Raw genomic sequence first — 14,099 nt, forward strand, 5'->3', positions numbered from 1 at the left:
ATATATCAGGAGCTTTGTATTAAATTTATACACTTTTTGGCTCCAACAGATAAAACTTTATTGATATTTATAGAAAAAAAAAACTAAAAAAATTGAAAACTTACAATGTCCGTAAACAGCTCAAAAAGAGTCAAATTATTTTAAAAATTTTATCGTATATATAAAATGCTAATATTAACATTCAGTGAAATTTTCAAGTTTCTACAGTCACTCGTTTTTTAATTACAACAAAATAAGAAAATTGTTACGTAAGAAATCGAGTGAATATCAAATGTTGTAAAAATATGAATTTCAAACGCCCATAAAAATTTAATTTGAGTTTCTTATAGATATTTTAAATTTTTTGTTTGATAAAGGTAGATAATATTATAAGGAATCTTGTATTACATTTTCATATCTTAGATTTAAAAAGAAAAATTTTTATGAATTTATAACTCGAAATAATTTGCAAATTTTCGTGATTTTTCCATATTTTGTCATTTTTTGAACTTTAAATGCTTATAAAAAAAAACTGTGACTAACGATTTTTAATATTTTTCATCTGCCTTTGAAACAATATACTAGGAGCCTTCTATTAAATTTTCAAGCTTTTTTATCCAACAAATAAAATTTTATTGATATTTTTAGAAAAAAAAACGTACAAACGTACACAATACAAACGTAAGTGATCGGTAATATATGTAAGTGACAATGCATAATGGTTAATGTTGTAAGCATCGGTATTATTTGATTATTCACTTCAATATTCCCAACTCCTGCTGGACGTTGTTGTAAACTATACATTTCCCAGATAGCATTTTGTAATGATAACATTATAATAGTATTATAATAACGTTATGCTAATATTATTCGTGATTATAGTGATATAATAAAATTATTAAACAAAAAATTGCTATCTGGTTTATTTGAGTAGGTATTATCTACATACGGGTCATTGGCAGTTATCTATCCGCACACGTTAGTACCTAATATATATATATATCATCGATAATCAGCGATAGTTACACGGGCAAACCATAATAATAATTATACGTGACTAAATTAAATAGTGTCATAGTTATCTAAACATTTGTATTACTGAAACACCGAAATTTATTTTAAATACTAAATTCGGAATATTATTTTAGATTCCGTGCGGAGCGAAATAATGTTTTGTTTGAAAATTATATGTGTTTTTTTAAATTTCTATTATGTCACCAACATTTTGGATAGTAAAAATGTTTTGATTTTTGAGATCAACGTGTTTCTGATAGAAATGTAAATTTAGTTGGTACTTTTGGGAGGTCAAAATTGAAGATTCTATGTAATATTAAAGGTTTCAAGTAAGACAAAAAAAAATTGTAATTTCTATGCAAAACCAATTTTTGGAAAAATCGTTTTTATTTTTTTGGTGTTGCTCCAAAACTAATTACCGCAAACCTTTTAACCTTTAAAACATTTAAATTTAAATAATCAATGAATGGTAATAATTTCAATTTATAAATTTTTTTAAATTATTCACGATGAAAATATTTTCACTTAGCAAAAAGGCTTCAACATATTTTAATAAAAGTTTCCTTAATTTAAGGAGTTTTAATATAGTTACTAGCTTTAATACAGTTACTCGGACAAACCATAATAATAATAATACGTGGCTAAGTTAAATGGTGTTATACTGTCACAAGGGCTCCCGCAGAAATTTTCACCAGGGGGGCAAGGTGTAATATATATTCATAACATATTAGGTATAGTATTTTATAGTTTCATTACAAACTTAGTGAATAAACTGATGACACAATAATATGATTAACTGTATATTTTCATCAAAATATTATGAGACATAAAAAGCACTGAAAAAAAAATCTTGTAAATCATTATTCATAATATTATAATATTAACTATCTAATTTTATAAAAATATTGAGATCATTGATCATTAAATAAAAATTGCATGCGCCTAGGCTCCATACCAAATATTTTTATTATCATTGATCATCAGTATTTCTGTCGCCATCATCCATAAATGTATGTTTTCTTTTTAATGGATTCATCTTAATTTAAATACGATAAGGTTATAAAGTAACAAACTTGTTTTTGACTAGTAGGTACTTAGTTATCAATAAGGCTATGGATCATACAAATTTGAAATTATAATTCACATTTCACAAACTAAAATAAAATATAAATTGAATTGATAACTGTCAATCAGACTTTGGAATTTTAGATGCTTATGACTATAATGCTTTACCATAGTCGCGATAACACAGAGCAATTGTATCACTAATATCTTAATGATTAATCAATTATCGATCTATTTTATGAAAATGCTACAAAACATTTAAAAATATTTATAAAAATATACTGCAATATACAAATATACTGTAATATACAAAAAAATCGGAGGGGTGCATGGCCCCCCTGTGGGTGCCCTTGTAACTGTCATGGTTATCTAAACATGTGTATAACTTGATCGCAGATAAATCCCTGCAAACAATTTTTTGTTGACTTTAAATCTGTGAATAATGAAATGAAATTATGCTTAGAGAAGTAACAGGCTTTAGTAGGCATCTATACAGTGTCTTTGGGTCGCAAGGTTACAAAAGGTTACAAACACTAAAAAGTAGAACAAACAAATGCATTTGTCGATCAACGAAAATGTTATGTAACTCAAAATGTCACAACACCATGCCTTGCGAAAATCAACATTAAATAATAAATTTAATATAATTTAATAATAAGACAATAATATGACAAATAAATGTAGGGTTCGGGACTTGTTGCACTGAAAATTATAAAAATATGCATGCATATAATATGCAGTCAAAATTGTCAAAATATACTTAAATATATACACCTAGATTTTTTAATATTTTTGAAAAATTCATAATACATATAACAATTATATATTACAATTTTGGAAATAAAAAACTCAAAAATAAGTAGGTAGGTACATAACTACAATAAAAATAATATATATACAGGTTTACTAATTCGAATATATTATATATTGATTAATATGGACACTATTTCGTGCATGTTTTTGGCATTTTTAATGTATAGTAAAATAAAACTAAGTTGTTTTATTTTAAGAAAAAACTGGCTGCTTGTGTACTGGGTTGAGAAATAACGAATAGCTTGATTTGTGAACACCATGATAAATAACACGTATCTACTGATTTTTATTTCTTCGAAGTACTAAGTACAATTTTACGTATGTAGATAAAAATAAAAAAAAACTGGGAAGTGTATGTTACAAGTGGATCAAAGTATAATTGATTGTATTAAACTTGAATTCAATGATATTATGTATTAATATCATTGTATAAGAAAAACGATTCTGAGCGGAGACGGTTTGTCAGTCTTTTAAATCATTATAGCCTGTAAGTTAAATTAACATTATAATATGATTTTTTAGATTCTGAGCGGACCAATGAATGTATTGATTTTACAATGAAAATATAAATTATTTTTCTCTTTACACCATCACATTTTCAAAATATTTTTACTTATTTTAAGCTGTTTATCGACATAATCAATTGTCAATTTTTTTAGTTTTTTTAACATGTATATGTCTTATGGCTGGGGATCATTCTGTTAATTTGTGCGACACCGAGAATGTTACCATGACGTCATTAGCGTTTAATGTAATGTGTGTGCGTTTGTGTGTGCGTCGACCAGTGGGGACCGGTTCCTGGAAATTAGCGATTATTCGAACGTTGTCGGTATCGCGGTGGCGTGTGATCTAAAATTAACATTAGGTATAGGTATAAATGCTTACGAAAAAAATTGTGTCTATGTATTTTAAATATTTTTCAACTACTTTGTAACAATATAGGTATCAGGCGTTTTTCATTGAATTTTCATGCTTTTTTACCCAACAAATAAAATTGTATTGATATCTATAGAAAAAAAACTAAGAAAATTGAAAACTGACAATGTCCATAAACAGCTCAAAAAGAGTCAAAATATTTTCTATTTGTATTTACGATCATTTGTTTTGAATTCCACCCAAATCAAAATCGATTTTGTCAAAAACCGATTTTGCGTAAAAATTCCAGTTTTTTCTTAATTTTTATTTTGTTATACCGGGTGTTTTTGAAAAATATTGGGAATTTTGACTACCCAAAAGTACTAACTAGATTCACTTTCCCATCGAACAAGATACTGAAGTTGAAAATCGAAGTATTATTTCGACTACTAATCGTGTACACAGACACAAAAATGAAAAAAAATAAAAAAACACACATCAATGTTAAAATCAATACATTTGTCGTTCCACTCAGAATCTAAAATGGAACATCTTAAAATACATAATTTGAATAGGTACCTACTTGAAATACTAATGCATACAAACCAATGAACTAAAACATTTAATAAATAAATAATTTTATTAAAAATCTATCTTCAATGATGTTTTCAAATTCAATTATGCAGAAAAAGCGCCATCTTCCTTACCTGTAGTAGTAGTCTCAATATTTGTAAACCGTGTTTAGCACGTTGATTTGAAACTGCAGTGACTTTATTTGTGTCTATAACTATAGCACTTTCCCCACGAATTTAGCACACAGGCTGCAGAGTAAGTTTTACTTACTTGTTTGTTATGTTGCTGTTAATTATTTAAATTGTCGATTTATTATACTGTTATAACTATATAGTAACACATAATCACTATATTATTTTTAAGTTATTTTTTTTTTTTCATCTGTTGACCCAGAAGTTTGATTAATTGTTATCTATATCTAATATATAAATATATTCTATACTTATATCGTCGATGAGCGACTAATACGTTGTATATCAAAAAAAACATTTATGTACTTATGAAAGCATAGATCAAGCGATGAAACAAGACCACTTCGACAGTTAATAATAGAAAATAATCTGATTTTATTTGTAAAAAATACGCGGGCAGCTTCTAAATAAAATATACAATATATTATAGTAAGTATAGGTAGGTGCCTTCCTGAGTGTGGCACGTCATTTTTAACTTTTCTATAGAGGCGATAGTTTGAGCAAATCAAATCACAATAGGCACAAAAGACGACTGCTAAAATGGTAATAGCTAGGTGACTACAAAAAAAGCGAAAAGCAAAAATATAAAATAATAAATATTATCAGAAGTTTTTCATAAAAATCTTGAATAAACTTTCGAGTACCTACCTATGGTTGTCATATTTTTACTGTTTTTAGAATTTGTAGTCAGTTTATACGCCTCATAATATTATACCATAGCGATGGAATAAAAAAAAATTATAAGTTTAGAATACTAATATAGGAAATTGTTTGGGATTCAAATAGATAACATTATTGTTGTTGTTGTACAATGCGAGCATTCAGATTTTTGTAAATACGATCCAACACAATAAACCTAATATAATATTAACGCCTGCTTCATTCCATTGGACAGAAGAAGTTGAATAATATATTGTGCCTACACATTAATAGCTCACATTTAAAAATAGATAATTAGATAGGTAGTTAGGTATATTTACTATGTGTATATTCAGTAGACGCCACTTATAAGACTCACTTTGGGACCAGCACAAAGTGAGTCTTATAAGTTATAACCGAATGAATCTTATAGGAGAAGTGGGACAAAAAAATTAATTACGCATTTATAAATTTTATTTTACCACATATTTTTCTTCAATTTTAATACTTTAACACATATTACATACTTATTATTGAATAGATTTAATTATCCTGATAAGAAAAAAAACTAAAATTATAATTACATATAAAAATATAAAAATATTATAAAAATTATAAAAAAATTATAATTGTTTATTTTGAAAAAAATTTGTAATTTTAGTTAGTTTTTTATTTTGTTCCAATATTCCAAAAATATACTGTTCGTATTCGTATTGTACATTGAAATTAGTACCCCGGTGATGGACATTTGAGTCAATTTGAGTCTTAATACCGATTTTTTATTTATGTATTTAGATACGTCCGGACCGTTCCAGATCATTTTGAGTCTAATAAACTACTGAACCTTATAACCGTGAGTTTTATTAGTGGCGTCTATTGTAATATAGAACTTATAGGAAGGACGAAGGTAATGCATATAATGCTCTTCACACACACACACACATAAAATCACGTCCAATATAATATTATTATTATATTTGAACTTTAAAAGGAGGAACCACTTTGCTGTACCTACATGGGTGTTCGTAACTTGCACCAAAATAAAGGTAGGTATGTAATTTGCACCATCATAGGTAGTTGAGAATAGTGTTTGTAATTTTGTGTAAGTACTAAAAATGAGTATCTTAGTGATGGACACTGGACAGTATCGACAGTTAAAAATATCGAATAGTTCGACGAACTATTCGAATGGTAGTCATTTTTAAACATTTTAGGGAATATTTAATTATTTTAATTTTTAGGTGATTGTTTCACGTTCACAGGGGCAGACCCAGGAATGGGTTTGGGAGATCAGCCGACCCACAGTTTTTTTCCCAGTTAAATGTGGCCCCTCGAAATGGCAAACTAGATAAACATTTTTTTATTAATTGAAAAAATGATGTACAATGGTGGATTCAGAGGAGGGGCCCCTGTCAATTTTCTATCGACAATTTTTTTATGCAACTACGAGTATAAATGAAAAATTGTTAGAAAGTATAGTAAGATGTCATCATTTTTGTCAGGTGTTTGGTAGACATCAAACGAGATTAAACGTAGACATGCAGTGATTTTTGGACATCTATAAATTACCTTAAAAATGCTCTTGAACCAGCTAAAATAACTAGTTGTGTATTACAGGCTGAGCAATATTATACCCAAGAGATTGTTTACTTCATTGGAAAAAATGTATTATTCACACGAGAAAAATAAGTAATAATTAATTATTTTATTCAATTATTTGTACAAGTACAAAATCTAAGTACCTAGATGTTTTTTTATTTTATAAATTAATTACATTTTATATTTTTTTGATTCATTTATTTCAAATAGTATCGTCGAAGCTATGAAAAGACGAGAAACTACTTTATTTAACTGTGATAGTTTCAAGTTGGCTATTTTTTTGGTATGCTCGTGTCAATGTTTTATTAGATGAAAATACACTAAGAGAAGCTAAAAATCATTTGATACTCTTGTCTTCAGAATTACACAACATTGATCCTGTTATTATAGAAGGGCCAACTATTGTCTTTCAACAATAAGTTATTGCAGCTTGACAATTAGAACCCCTACTTTTATTCAATAGTTTTAATGCGACATTTTATGTAAGGATTATTTGCAAACAAACAATCATAATAATTTTATATGACAATGTGTATATGTATTCCGTATTTAATTCAACAAATATTTTAAATCACAGACAATAACAAGACTTTTAAATTTAAATTTTAATGAGATTAGTGAAATTGCGTTGTAGTATTACAAATATTCTTAATATTGGGCTTTATTGATGAAAGTTGTATTATCATATTATTAGGTTCGGCATCAAGTCTGTTAGGTACGGAATTTTGTTTTTGTTAATACATAGATGTAGAACCCCGTTTCACACATATAAGTAGTTGTAAATGGTAAAAGTGCCAACTTTTGAGACAGTTGAAGATATTCATCTTTTGAACTGCTCAACTCCACCAACATTTTACTAATGATATTGATTGCAAATTTTGAAAAAAAAACACTTAAGTTTCACGGAACACAGTTTAAAAAACGCTGAGGTAGACAATGTTATTAGGAACTTTGTATCACATTTTCTAATATTAGATTTAAATTGAAAACTTTTTATGAATTTCTAACTCAAAATAATTTGCACATTTTTGTGAATATTTGAACTTTAAATGCTTATAAAAATAAATTGTGAAAATTTATATATATTATTTTTTCATCTGCTTTTGAAACAATATACTAGGAGTCTTCTATTAAATTTACAAGCTTATTTAACCAGCAAAACTAAAATAAAATGGAAACTGAAAATGTCCGTAGTAAGTCAAAATATTTAGAAAACGTTATGGTGTATAGAAAATGCTAATATAAACATTCAGTCAAAATGTCATGTACCTACGGTCATTTGTTTTAGAGTTGCACCAAAAACCAAAATCGATTTTCTCGAAAAATATTTTGCGTAAAAATTCCCGTTTTTCCTTAATTTTTGTTTTGTTTTTCATGACTCTTTTGAAAACTACCGTGATTGTGGGTGAATAGAAACAAAATTTCGAAATAAGTTTCATTGACCAATAACTACGGTCTAAGTATAACTATTTTTATAAGTTGTTGATGTATTACATTGGTTATGTTATGAAGAATCGAATTCAATTGATACATTTTTACCTCCATAATAATTGTCGATAAGAAAATTGATAAGAGTAAAAATTATTTTACATCCAAAAAACGCTGTGTATAGAGTCACCGAGTCACCGAGCGGGGTCACTCGCTCGCTGCGCTCACTCGGACAATTAAAAACGAAATTATCCCCCGATTTGCTATGCAACACCTCCCCAAGTGGGTCACAGGGTTAAGAAATGTTGTATAGTATGTGCAGTGATTACACGTTTTGAGGCACTCGTCGCTGCGCTTATAGTAGTGCTTATCAATACCCGGATGGTCGGGTCTCTATACACTGTGTTTAATGAATTGCTGATTTTTTATAATTTTTTTAATCAAAACATTTTGTTTTCCGTGTGAATAGAAACATGCCAAAAGTATATAAGCCAGATAGACCCAAATTTTGATGTAATTCACAGCATTGTACATATTTTAGATCCAGAGATATAACACCTGAAAGGTGTAAACCTGTTTCTATTCACCCACAATTACGGTACTATGAAATTTTTACTTTCGAGCTCCTAAAGTACCAAATAGATTCACTTTCCTACAGAGGCGGCTTGATCATGCATTTTGTGCATCAACATTTTTGGGGTGAGTGTTAAAAGTGTCCGGTATAGCCGTGTAGGTATAATATAAAAATGGTTAATTTGATGGCCAATTCATTATTACATATTAGCAACAAATAGATACAATCACATATACATTAACAATCAACTTATGAAGTTATAAACAGCTTTATAACGAAAATATAGTCGTATAAAGTATACGAGACAATGTGACATTAGTTATAGCGTTTACAACAAATGTAAATTAAACATGCTCACTAAAAAACTGAATTATCGTAAAAATACTTCCAACAGAACACAGATAATGTTCTTACCATCAAGTTTCGTAATAGGTCGATTCACTCTTATTTTCAAGGTAACGGCATACAACTTGAATTTCTGAGCGTAAATTTGGTATGCCACGCGTTTGTAAGACGGAGACAACACACGCGTGTGTTGCGTCCTCTTAAGAGTAGGTACTTAAATAATAATAATTAACATAGTAACAGACATCTAAGACCAGGATAAAATAGTGTTAGTATGTTTCTTACAGTTGTTAAAATTATCAAAATAGTAAAATTAGTAATATATTTATGAAGTAAAAGAATAGGTACCTACTACCTACCTTTAAATATTGGACTCTGTGTACCAAAATTAGTATGATTACCTACGTGGTACAATTAAATTACAGTTGTTTTATTCTTGTATTATAACAATGCAAAGACTGAAATTGGCCTGTATTTACTTTATAATATGTAGGTAGGTATACGATAAAATTCCCCGTTCATAAACTTGAAAAAATAGTTCTAGTTTTTAATTCTGAGTAAATTAAAAAAGTAGGATACAATTTAGGTTTTCAAAGTATTATTATTTTTTTTTTTAATAGCAGTAGATATAATATTAATATGTGTGGAGTATATGTACATTCCCATACTGAAACACCACACAATAAACTGATTGAATAAGAGCTAAATAGAATATAACTTCTAAGAGTTCTGATATTAAATGTATTTTTGGGCAATCGGGACTTATATAATAACTATCTAAGAAGATTATTTACATAACAAATAATATGTTCAATTAATTTTAGTCTATATAGTCAAAATATACTCCAAGATATTCAATGCAATAAACAACTCTATGCATAGGCAGGTAGGTAAACACTCGCAAAGATGAACATTATATTATATTATATGAACTATTTATAAAAAAAATCATAACTAATTAGTCCGCCCGGCCACTCCATCCCCCATTATATTAGTTTAAAAGTATATAATATTATAGTTAATATAATATATAGAACATACGATCTCGTGCACGCGTTGCCCTTAAAAAAATGACAACTCTTTAAAGAATAAAATTATGATCGTTCAAATCTTTTTGAATGTATCTCGCAACAGTAAGTGCAATTCAGCCACCCTGGTAGGCAATCCGACTACGTTGGATCGCGGGCAGTTTGCAACAGTATATCAAGTAGGTAGCCAATCCACCAGCGGTGGATTTCGGACACCGTCGACGAGCGGCAATAGGTATGCCATTTGGTACATGGCTAAAATGGGCAATATGCAACAATCCGATTTGATCCATGCTTGATTAACCAACATACAAATAAAATACTAGCTAGTACGTCATTGATAATTATTAATAATAATAATAATTTAACTAACGATTAACCAATGGCAACCAATAATTATTATTACTATAGCAACCATTTATAAACCAAAATTTCCACCGTAAATCTTAAAATCCCCGTTTGAGTTGGACCTATAGGGGTAGGTATGAAAAATAGTTCACTTCACTCTCTCGGACCCACTGAATATACACACTAAATTTGTGTTTTAAGTAGGTATTGGATATTGTGTTTATTAAAAAAAAAGTGAGAAAAAAGAAATGTTACATGGTGGTTAAATCTAATGTTAGTGCCAAATATTTTCTAACAATTCGTAAAATAAATAGGTATCACATTTTATTTCTGCAATATATTGATTTTTAACATAGGTCCTAATATCTAATATATAAATATTTTTTCATGCACAAAAAAACCTATTATACCATGGTACCTATAGAATAACTTAAAAAATTAAAAATACATTTTTATCAGATTATAACTTATGAAATATGAGGTAATATGCCTTCACTGTCTCTCTAAATAATTTACAAGGTTCCTCATAAGTTTTTATAAATAGAAATTTAAAAAAAAATTGAGAGTGAATCATCAATATTTTTTTATGAGTGTCTGATATTAGAATTTAGAAAACAATTCTGAAAATATCTAAAATTTGAAAATTATTTTGATATAACTACATAAAAAAAATATCCATTTAGGTACCTACTTATATCTAATAGATTTGAAAATTTAATCAAAGATTTCTCATACATTTCCCCCCCTTAAGCAAAAAAAAAAGTTTACTTGAGTTTCAAATGAATTTTTTATGAGAGTTTAGAGTTCAAATTTTGAATTTCCTCCGGTAACCTCGTTGAACAATTTTTTAATTTTTTTATAATCAAAAAAAAAAGTAATCGTAGATACCTACTTGAATTTTTCAATTTATGTTAGTATTTATATTCTTTAAATTTCGATAAATATTTTTCGTTACGTCTAAAAGTATGAAAATGCATTATGTACAAGGTTCCTCATGAGTTGTTTTAATAGCAGTTTAAAAATAATAAAATATTTAAGTACCCACATAGATTTGTTTATGAGCATTTTAAGTTTAAATTTTGACGAAATCATAGAAATCTCGAAAAAATGCAATTAAAGTTGTTGTTCTAAAGGTATATAAAAATGTTAAATTGTTTAATTTTTAATTCGTCTCTTGTTTTATATAATATTATTATATTAAATATTTCATAGTCTTTTAACTTATTTATTTATAATATTATATTGTATCTATTTTAAATTTTGAGCGTGGCGAGGAAGCTAGTGGTTTTACAATGGTGTTACTTTATTGATTTTTTTTTTCATCCTGTATATACATTTTCTACCAGAAGGAGTATTTTGATTTCAACATATACCTAGTAGTACCTTATCTTTTAGAAAATTTAATCAAACTGTTACTTTAAAGAGGTTATTTTTTGATGTTCTCAGTAGTTATTTAATGCCACTGAAAAACTACCGACAAACTACGAAAAATCGCTTAAAATTTGGATTTTAAATAAATTAACGCTTTGTTTATCACCGATTAACAATATACAAAATAATACTAAATACTAATATTAAAATATTAATTCAACTTACAATATCATTATACCTATAAGAAATACGATTTTGATCGGAAATGGTTTATCATGCTAGATTTTTATAATTTTATTATTTATTATAGCCTTTAAGTTGAATTAATATTTTAATATTATTATTTTGTATTCGTAGTTACGGTGATAAACAAAGCGTTTGAAATTAAAATCCCATTTTAAGCGGTTTTTCGTTATTTGACGGTAGTTTTTCCCGTGGCATTAAATAACTTACTACGTTGAGAAAATCGAAAAATGACCTCACTAAAGTATAATCTTGATCCAATCCGCGTAAAGATAAGGTACCATATTATGTTGAAATAAAAACACTCCTTTTGGTTGAAATTTTATATGCAGGGTAAAAATATAAAAAATTAATGAACACCATCCATTGTAAAACAACTAAAATCCAGACTGACGAACCGACTGCGCTCAGAATCGTTTTTCTTATACAATGATAATATTATACCAATGAATTCAAGTTTAATACCATCCATTATACAATGACCCAATTATTGTAACCTACTGTACATCCTCTTACCCGCTTTTTTTTTTTTTTATTAATGACATTTATTATGTATCATAAGTACAATTAATTTATTGATACCTAATAATTTAAGTTTTTTTTAATAAAGTTTCAGTTTCTGTAGTACCTATACCTACACATAAAGTATATTCTCATCATTATTCTAATTACATTTCTGTGTTCTCATTAATAGCATAATACATTTTTATATTAAGTCGATGTTCTCATATTATATTCACTGATGGGCAGGGGCGTCATTTTGGGGGTGCAGAGTGTATATTTGCACCAACTTTTTTTTAAAACGCCTTCTTTGGCCTTCCAACAATACATATAAGCACCGATGAGTGTTTTATATTATATATATTTTATATGTTTTCAGTATTTAAAAAAAAATATATTGTTCTAATGTTTAGTTTCCAAGAATGTTTGATATCGTTTTGTGGTCTCACAATATTATAATTGATAAGATTATAACACAAACATTGTGAAGAAGGGTATACCCATAAAATAAATTTCTGATTTTATTAAGTTAGCTATATTATATATTTTGAGTATGTAGGGAGAAAAAATATGTCTATTTTATTATAAAGGTGTTTTATAGCCAAACATTAATTTGTCAAGTGTAAATATTACTATACACTGGTATTCAAAATATAAAATAAATACATTAAAAGTACCTATACACGGTTCGTCAAAATTAGTAACAATATTGTGATATTTTCATCCTAATATAATATTATATAAGTGACATATTATATAAATTATATAAATATTATACAGTTTTAGTCCCAACTTGACCCCCCCCCCTCCCCCACAAAAAAAGTTTTCTATGTGGCCTGGTAACAGTGTTGTGTTTTATCTAGATAAATTTTTCTAGATAAATTATCTAGATAGGTATATTTTTATCTTTTATCTTATACAGATAAATGGGAAATATGTTATCTAAGCTATTATCTAAGATAAATAATTAAAACATCTAGATAAATTTATCTAGATAAAATTTAATTTTTAAATATTTATGTTATAAATTATAATTAATGTTAATTAGGTGTTTTATATATTCTGATTACAAAATAGTAAATTTATATTTAAACATTATAATTTATAATTTATAAATATATCTAAATATATTTTTCATTCTTAAATTATTAGATATTTCATGTTCATATTTTAAATGTTCTTAGTAATAACTAATAAACGTTTCGGGTTAACTACGTGTCTACCCGGTTTACGTATCAGCGTCGTATTCGCCGACTGTCAACAGGATACTCGCATTCTGCAATTAAATGTTGAAACTATCACAAAATAAAATTATTATTGATTAATTTAATAATAAGTATGTGTGAATGTGGTACTGCGGGTTCTATATGCGGTTCTATTAATTATGTTCATTAGGTAAAACATAAATGAATTATTAAAAAATATAATATATGTATTATGTAGGGTATAAAGTAAATTTCAAGTCGAAATAATATTTTGAAGTTTCGTTTTTTGGCATCAAATTTTATGGTGTTTTGAAAATTGCCCTTTACT

The sequence above is a fragment of the Acyrthosiphon pisum genome, chromosome X (assembly GCF_005508785.2).
Source record: "Acyrthosiphon pisum isolate AL4f chromosome X, pea_aphid_22Mar2018_4r6ur, whole genome shotgun sequence".
NCBI classification, from domain to species: Eukaryota; Metazoa; Arthropoda; class Insecta; order Hemiptera; family Aphididae; genus Acyrthosiphon; species Acyrthosiphon pisum.